This window comes from Bos javanicus, chromosome 8, assembly GCF_032452875.1.
Source record: "Bos javanicus breed banteng chromosome 8, ARS-OSU_banteng_1.0, whole genome shotgun sequence".
Classification (NCBI taxonomy): Eukaryota; Metazoa; Chordata; class Mammalia; order Artiodactyla; family Bovidae; genus Bos; species Bos javanicus.
In genome coordinates this window covers 23231567-23240590 of record NC_083875.1, presented here as the reverse complement: position 1 = coordinate 23240590, position 9024 = coordinate 23231567, and the positions used below count along the sequence as shown (strand labels likewise).

Sequence of the window (9024 nt, the reverse complement as noted above, 5' to 3'; positions counted from 1 at the left end):
AGGCAGTGAAGTAACAATTCTTTTTTTGATATGAAGCGAAATTAAATGTTAAGTACCTAAAATAAATATGAAAGAAATAAGTTTTTTCAATGATTCTGAGCAGCTTTGAATGACTTTTATATATGTCTATACTTTGGTGTTATTATAAAATATTTATCTAAATTTTACTTGAATATGTAATTTGATAATTCCTACTTATATAAGTAAATATGTTACATCAAAAGTCACTCTGAAAACTTAGTTTTAAAGTTAAATTAAAATTCAGTAGCTCTCAGATTTAAGTTATAGCTGAAATTTTAACTCTGCACTGAATTTAAAGAGTAAGATTTGCACTTTCTTTTTCTATCTACAGAGTAGAGATATCCATAGGTTACATAAATACATACACAATATATCAGTGTTATCAAAATTTCATGGGGTGGGGAGGAATTAGGAAAAAAAATATCTAAAAAGGCTTTGTGGGCAGAAGAAATAAGGGTAACATAAAAAAATAAAAAGGTTGAGAAATTCTGCCCTAACCCACTTGGAGAGTACAAAATGAAAAGCAAAGAGAGAAGTGGGAAGTAAGAGGGAACTTTCATAATATGGAACCCATGGGCTCCTATTTAAGACAGGCCTGAAGGAAGGTTTTCAGGGAACCTAGAAAGCAGGTTCACAGTCACCCACCTCCCCAGGCCACAAGCATCTGCAAGGTCCCCGATGGCCCCAGCCTGGTCCCTCCTCCTGGCCCTGCTGCTGCTCAACTGCAACGCCATCTGCTCTCTGGGCTGCCACCTGCCTCACACCCACAGCCTGGCCAACAGGAGGGTCCTGACGCTCCTGCGACAGCTGAGGAGGGTCTCCCCTTCCTCCTGCCTGCAGGACAGAAATGACTTCGCATTCCCCCAGGAGGCGCTGGGTGGCAGCCAGTTGCAGAAGGCTCAAGCCATCTCTGTGCTCCACGAGATGACCCAGCACACCTTCCAGCTCTTCAGCACAGAGGGCTCTGACACCACGTGGGACGAGAGCCTCCTGGACAAGCTCTGCGCTGCACTGGATCAGCAACTCACTGACCTATAAGCCTGTCTGAGGCAGAAGGAGGGGCTGCGAGGGGCTCCCCTGCTCAAGGAGGACTCCAGTCTGGCTGTGAGGAAATACTTCCACACAATCACTCTCTATCTGCAAGAGAAGAGACACAGCCCTTGTGCCTGGGAGGTTGTCAGAGCACAAGTCATGAGAGCCTTCTCTTCCTCAACAAACTTGCAGGAGAGATTCAGGAGAAAGGACTAGCACACACCTGGTTCAACACGGAAATGATTCTCATGGACCAACAGACCACACTTCCTCCTGCGCTGCCATGTCAAGGACTCTCATTTCTGCTGTCATTGCACCCTGAATTGAATCAGGTTGTCAAATGTTTTCAAGAAGTTTAAGCTACATCATGTTCTATTCTACAGGCACTAGGCCCTCACAAATGCCCAAGCTGATCTATTTATCTACCTATTTATAAAGATTTAAATAACTTTTGTTCATATAATAATATGTGAATCTTTACACAGTGGTTTCAGAAAAAAAAATACATACTTTGTATTTAGTCAATTTATTATTTTCTTTGTTCATTAAATTTTTGGGGTATAGAAAATTTCTATTTTTTATTATTATTATTTTTAATTACATTGTGGCATATATATATAGGGGGTTCCCTGGTGGGTCAGCTGGTAAAGAATATGCCTACAATGCAGGAGACCCTGGTTTGATTCCTGGGTTGGGAAGATCCCCTGGAGGAGGGCATGGCAACCCACTCCCGTATTCTTGCCTGGAGAATCCCCATGGATAGAGGAGCCTGGCAGGCTCCATGGGGTCGTAAAGAGTCGGACACGACTGAGCCACCACCACTTTCACACAGGGCTAAACTCTCCAGTGGCTCTGGAAGCACAGATGCCTTTGGTGACTTTAGTAAGATCCGGTTTGGCAGAAAAGTAGGGCAGAAACTAGACTGGTGTAGATTGAGGGATGACTAATACTAGTGTGGTAAATTGTTTCCTCTTTTTAGTTAGATCAGTCTGGTTAGAGTCCTATAATTTATTAAACTTTTTCTTTAAACAAATTCTTGCTTTTTCTTATTTTCTTTATAGATTTCCTATTTCCTTGACTTTTGCTATTCTCCTTTTATTTATTTTATGTTTAATTGTTATTGTGACTTTGTTCTCTTAATTTCCTGCCCTCTCTTGGATTGTGGGTATTGTGTGTGTTAGTTGCTCAGTCATGTCTAACTCTCTGTGACCCCATGGACTGTAGCTTACCAGGCTCCTCTGTCCATGGAAATCTCCAGGCAAGGATACTGGAATAGCTGTTCCCTTCACTAGGGCATCTTCCCAAGCCAGGGATTGAACTTAATTCTCCCTCATCACAGGCCAATTCCTTACCATCTGAGCCAGCAGGGAAGCCCCCTCTCTTGAATTAATTGACCTTAAATATGATTCTATTTTCTGTTTTATCTCCATTGGCTTAATAGTTGTTTTCTTTTGTCTCAATTTTAGTATTCTTTATCAGTTCAGTTCAGTTGCTCAATCGTGTCTGACTCTGTGATCCCATGGACGACAGCATGCCAGGCTTCCTTGTCCATCACCAACGCTTGCTCAAACTCATATCCATCGAGGTGGTGATGCCATCCAACCATCTCATCCTCTGTCGTGCCCCTCTACTCCTGTCTTCAATCTTTCCCAGCATCAGGGTCTTTTCCAAGGAGTTAGTTCTTCGTATCAGGTGACCATCAGGTGACTGAGCTTCAGCTTCAGCATCAGTCCTTCCAATGAATATTCAGGACTGATTTCCTTTAGGATTGACTGGTTTGATCTCCTCTAGTCCAGAGACTCTCAAGAGTCTTCTACAGCACCACAGTTCAAAAACATCAAGTCTTCGGCGCTCAGCTTTCTTTATGGTCCAACTCTCACACCCATACATGAATGCTGGAAAAACCATAACTTTGTCTAGATGAACCTTTGTCAGTAAAGTAATTTCTCTGCTTTTTAATATGCTGTCTAGGTTGGTCATAGCTTTTCTTCTAAGGAGCAAGTGTCTTTTAATTTCATGGCTGCAGTCACCATCTTCAGTGATCCTGAAGCCCAAGAAAATAAAGTCTCTCACTGTTTGCATTGTTTCCCCATCTATTTGCCATGAAGTGATGGGACCACATGCCATGATCTTAGTTTTTTGAATGTTGAGTTTTAAGCCAGCTTTTCACTCTCATCTTTCACTTTCATCAAGAGGCTCTTTAGTTTCTCTTCACTTTCTGCCATAAGGGTGGTGTCATCTGTGTATCTGAGGTTTTTAATATTTCTCCTGGCAATCTCGATTCCATCTTGGGCTTCAAGCACTGGTACAGAGACCAGCCTCCTAAAGGAAAGTTGAAAAATATATATATATATATGTAAAAATAATATATAGTATATAATGTTTGATGGCATGCATTACTGTATAGAACATATTAAAATATATATCTATTTGCAATAAACAATTCTGATACCTGCCTTACTTCCCCTTTTCCTCTCTGTTTTCCTGGATCCCATTCTTTCACTCCGTTTCATAATTGCTTCCTTCCTCCCAGTGAAGAAAGGCCCTGTGTGCTCTCCTCACTCACTCTGCAGTAACCTGTAATATCCTTTCATACAGCTGTTTCCTATTCCCTTGTGGTTTCTTGCTGTCTATTTTGAAAGTGAAAGTCGCTCAGTCGTGTCCAACTCTTTGGAGATCCCATGGGCTATACAGTCCATGGAATTCTCCAGGCCAGAATACTGAAGCGGGTAGCCTGTTCCTTCTCCAGGGGCTCTTCCCAACTGCGGGATTGAACCCAGGTCTCTGACATTGCAGGCAGATTCTTTACCAGCTGAGCCACAAGGGATGCCCAAGAATACTGGAGTGGGTAGCCTATTTCTTCTCCAGCAGATTTTCCCTACCCAGGAATTGAAGTGGGGTCTCCCTGCATTGCTAGAGAAGGAAATGGCAACTCACTCCAGTATTCTTGTCTGAAGAATCCCATGGACAGAGGAGCCTGGCAGGCTACAGACCATGGGGTCGCAAAGAATCAGACCCGACTGAGTGACTAACAACAACTCCTGCATTGCAGGCAGATGCTTTACCAACTGAGCCATCAGGGAAGCCCGCTGTCTATTTTACTTGAGCATAAAATCTCTAACTGAAATAAAAAATTGTGTGAAAGTTCTAGGTTTCTCAGAAACTCTCACGTGACAGGAATTTTTCTTTTCTTTTTCTCATGATGAATATTTTTGGAAGTGAGTGAATGTTACAATGATGTAATGGTAGCTGTAGGAAAAAGGAAATAGAAAGCAGGATCCATTTCACTTAGACTATTTATAAGGGAGGAATGCCACCTATTGGCCAAGATAGATAATGTCATCCACCAATGTGAAAACCTGGTTTCTGTTCTAGGCAAAAGTCTTGTCCTCTAGCAGGAGATTTTTCTTCAGAGTTAAAAAGGTGTTTTCTTGGAAAGAGCTATCTGTAATAGTCGAGGAAGCCTACTTTCCTAGTTTTTAAATATTATTTTTGATAACGGATCTTTTTAAAAAGTAATTTCTATTGGCGTATAGTTGATTTACAATGCCGTGTTTCTGCTGTACAGCAAAGTAAATCAGTTGCTGCTTCTGCCGCTAAGTCGCTTCGGTCGTGTCCAACTCTTGGCGACCCCATGGACCGGAGCCTGCCAGGCTCCTCTGCCATGGGATTTCCCAGGCAAGAATACTGGAGTGGGTTGCCATGCCAGATATATACACATACAGGAGGCGAAGGGGGCAACAGAGGATGAGATGATTGGATGGCATCACTGACTCAATGGACATGAGTTTGAGTAAGCTACAGGACATAGTAAAGGACAGGGAAGTCTGACATGCTAGTCCCTCAAACATACCCAAGACAATCTTTTTATTTATTTATCTACTTAAGTATTTATCTTTAAAAAATATTTATTTGACTATTTAAAAGAATTAAAGTACTTTTATTTATATATTTGTGTACCTTTACACTGTAATAAAAATGTGTCCATAATTAGCTTATTGTCCTTCTGTTTATTAAATTTTTATTATAGAAAACTTCTTATATTTTTGATTTTTGAAGGAAAAGAAATTTAAAAATAGCAATCATACTTAATGCAATAATGGGCTTCCCAGGTGGCTCAGTGGTAAAGAATCTGCCTGGTAATGCAGGAGATGGAGGTTTGATCCTTGGGTCAGGAAGAGCCCTTGGAGTAGGAAATGACAACCTGTTTCAGTATGCTTGCCTGGAAAATCCCACGGACAGAGGAGTCTTGTGGGCTTGCAAAAAAGTCCATGGGGTTGCAAAAAAGTCGCACATGACTCAGCAACTAAACAAAAATAATAACAACGAATGCAATAATAAAAAGAAGGAAAAACAAATGAATTCTCTCAGTAAGAGCAAGAATGGAGAATGTCAGGAAACAAAAGCAAAAGCAGTAGATACCCTCTCTAGTTGACTGGCAGACATTTATATGCAAATATCATTTGCTAGTTAATTGGATGTGTGTGTTTGTAATTTAAAAGGATGTGATGGATTCTGAAATAACAAAAATTATACTGAATATAAAGACTGAGACTTTCTTCAAAAAGGAAAGTGGGAAACTGGATCAGGCAACCTCTTTCTCAAAACTTCAGGTAAAGGAAAAGAAAATGGTCAAAATCAGCTCAAAAACAACATGAACCATCAAAATCTGTAGAGCAAGAGAGTGTTGTGTTTAAATCAGGAGTGAGAACAGATTTAACAATTGGAACAGAAATCCAGAATACAAAGCTCACAGAATCACCCATAACTCACAATAAGGCATTTTTCACTGAAATTCCATTCTGTTTGGACACACGTGTGATGTTGAGAAACCCACTTAATCTAAGCCTCAGCTTTTCCATAAATAAAACGAGTTCAAAATATTTATAGAGTTTTTGTGAATATTAAATAAACTTAGGCATTTAAAGGCATTTAGCATCATATATTAGAGTAAGGAATTAAAATATGGTAGGTATTTTCCTGTTTTCCTTCAGACAGCTATATAAGTGAATATTATTTGTCTCTATAAAGTTCTCAGGAACTGTGACCTACTTTTCAGTAACTGACCTCCAAAGGAGGCAGCCTAAAAAGAGAATTCTATAATGAATTCTACAGAAGGCTGAAAAAAATGTCATTTTTTCCCCTTATTTCAAAGAAGTGTGTCATTTATGTTCAGAGGTGAAATGGTGGCTTACGTTAACATCTGAGAGAGGGGTACAAATATTTAGATAAAGGGCAGAAGAACACGTTATCTAAAGGTCTGGAGCCTGGTGCATTCTCTTCTCAGCATTCCAGGATACATTCCCATTTCACAATATTGCCTTCCCCTCCAAGGTAGAAATCCCCATACCACCCTTCTCATTCACTTTTTAACCTCTCCACCATTCACACAATTGCTTTCTGCTGTTTGGTTTCCACTTAAAGTTTTCCCCGAACAACACGAATAGAAGGCAAATATTAAATAAAATGTCTAGGCTTTGTAGAAACATCTGCAAGAGAGGTTTTCCTTAATTTCTGTTGAGTATGATGTCATAGTGAATGATGAATGAAAGTCACTCAGTCATGTCTGACTCTTTGCGACCCCATGGACTGTAGCCTGCCAGGTTCCTCTGTCCAAGGGATTCTCAAGGCAAGAATACTGGAGTGGGTTGCCATGTCCTCTTCTGTGGAATCTTCCTGACCCAGGGATCGCTGTGTCTCTTCACATCTCCTGCACTGGCAGGCAAATTCTTCACCACTAGTGCTGCCTGGGAAGGCCTCTCCTAACACTGTAGCTGTAGCTAAAGGGAAACAAAGTAGGACCCAGCTTTTGGGTGTAAGAGGAAAGTCCTTTCAGGGGAGACAGCCCTCTGGCAAGTGCAACAAGGGCAGTGACCAAAACCAGAGAACAAGCTTCTGAGCTATGCAGAAATCCTACCACTTTCTGGGGATGTCCCTTCATGGTACAAAATGGCTTTCTTGGCACCAATAGATTTTGATGCTATCATAAGCTGTTTCTTTATTCTTTGTCTGTTACTACCAGAAAGAGTCTCCAGAGTCTCTGGCTTCAGACAGGGCATGGACTCTTTGGGATGGAGTAGTTAAAGGCACAAAGATGTGTTTGTGGTCTACAAACTACTCTGCAGACCAGAGCCTCCCTTTGAATCACTCCCCAGTACTGCACAACAGGCAGAGCTGCCAACCCGGACATGGAGTTCAATAAGAACCAAGAACACCTCAGATTTACAGTGCATTAAACAATTCAGATGTTCAAGCTGGTTTTAGAAAAGGCAGAGGAACCAGAGATTGCCAACATCTGCTGGATCATTGAAAAAGCAAGAGAGTTCCAGAAAACCATCTATTTCTGCTTTATTGACTATGCCAAAGCCTTTGACTATGTGAATCACAATAAGTTGTGGAAAATTCTGAAAGAGATGGGAATACCAGACCACCTGACCTGCCTCTTGAGAAACCTATATGCAGGTCAGGAAGCAACAGTTAGAACTGGACATGGAACAACAGACTGGTTCCAAATAGGAAAAGGAGTTCATCAAGGCTGTATATTGTCACCCTGTTTATTTAACTTATATGCAGAGTACATCATGAGAAAAGCTGGGCTGGAAGAAGCACAAGCTGAAATCAAGATTGCCGGGAGAAATATCAAGAACCTCAGATATGCAGATGACACCACTGTTATGGCAGAAAGCGAAGAGGAACTAAAAAGCCTCTTGATGAAAGTGAAAGAGGAGAGTGAAAAAGTTGGCTTAAAGCTCAACATTCAGAAAACGAAGATCATGGCATCCGGTCCCATCATGGGAAATAGATAGGGAAACAGTGGAAAGTGTCAGACTTTATTTTTTGAGGCTCCAAAATCACTGCAGATGGTGATTGCAGCCATGAAATTAAAAGATGCTTACTCCTTGGAAGGAAAGTTATGACCAACCTAGATAGCATATTCAAAAGCAGAGACATTACGTTGCCAACAAAGGTCCATCTAGTCAAGGCCATGGTTTTTCCAGTGGTCATGTATGGATGTGAGAGTTGGACTGTGAAGAAAGCTGAGTGCCAAAGAATTGATGCTTTTGAACTGTGGTGTTGGAGAAGACTCCTGAGAGTCCCTTGGACTACAAGGAGATCCCACCAGTCCATTCTAAAGGAGATCAGCCCTGGGTGTTCTTTGGAAGGACTGATGCTAAAGCTGAAACTCCAGCACTTTGGCCACCTCATGCGAAGAGTTGACTCATTGGAAAAGAGTCTGATGCTGGAAGGGATTGGGGGCAGGAGGAAAAGGGGACAACAGAGGATGAGATGGCTGGATGGCATCACCGACTTGATGGACGTTGAGTCTGAGTGAACTCCGGGAGATGGTGATGGACAGGGAGGCCTGGTGTGCTGCGATTCATGGGGTCGCAAAGAGTCAGACATGACTGAGTGACTGAACTGAACTGAAACAATTCTCAACAGTAAAATTTTAGTTTTACAGATTTATTACAAATATAAGGCTTCAACTATCATTAAATAGAAAAATGCTCTCATTGCTACTTTGAATAACAATCTTTTTTTAAATAAAAACCTCCCATGATAAGACATATTTATGCCTGAGCCTGCTGCATTAGATATGCATATATCATATTAATACCTCTCTATGAGTCAGCATACACACTTGCAACAATTCTGCATCCTCTGAGCATTTTGGAGTGATTTTTATAGGTATTATGAAAGTAAAAGTGAAGTTGCTCAGTCATGTCCAACTTTTTGTGACCCTATGAACTGTAGCCTACCAGGCTCCTCTGTCCATGGGATTTTCCAGGCAAGAGTACTGGAGTAGGTTGCCATTTCCTTCTCCAGGGGATCTTCCTGACCCAGGGATCAAACCCACTTTTCCCACATTGTAGGCAGATGCTTTACTCTCTGAGCCACCAGGGAAGTAAAATAGGTATTATAGTTAAAGTATAAATTCAATCAGTGCTTCATCATTTACCCATCCAAATG

General features: G+C 41.2%; 1 pseudogene; it reads left to right on the top strand.

Annotated features, from left to right (window-relative positions):
• The first annotated feature begins 430 nt into the window (after window positions 1–430).
• Window positions 431–1547, top strand: LOC133252507 (interferon alpha-B-like; annotated as a pseudogene).
• The last annotated feature ends 7477 nt before the right edge of the window (window positions 1548–9024 follow it).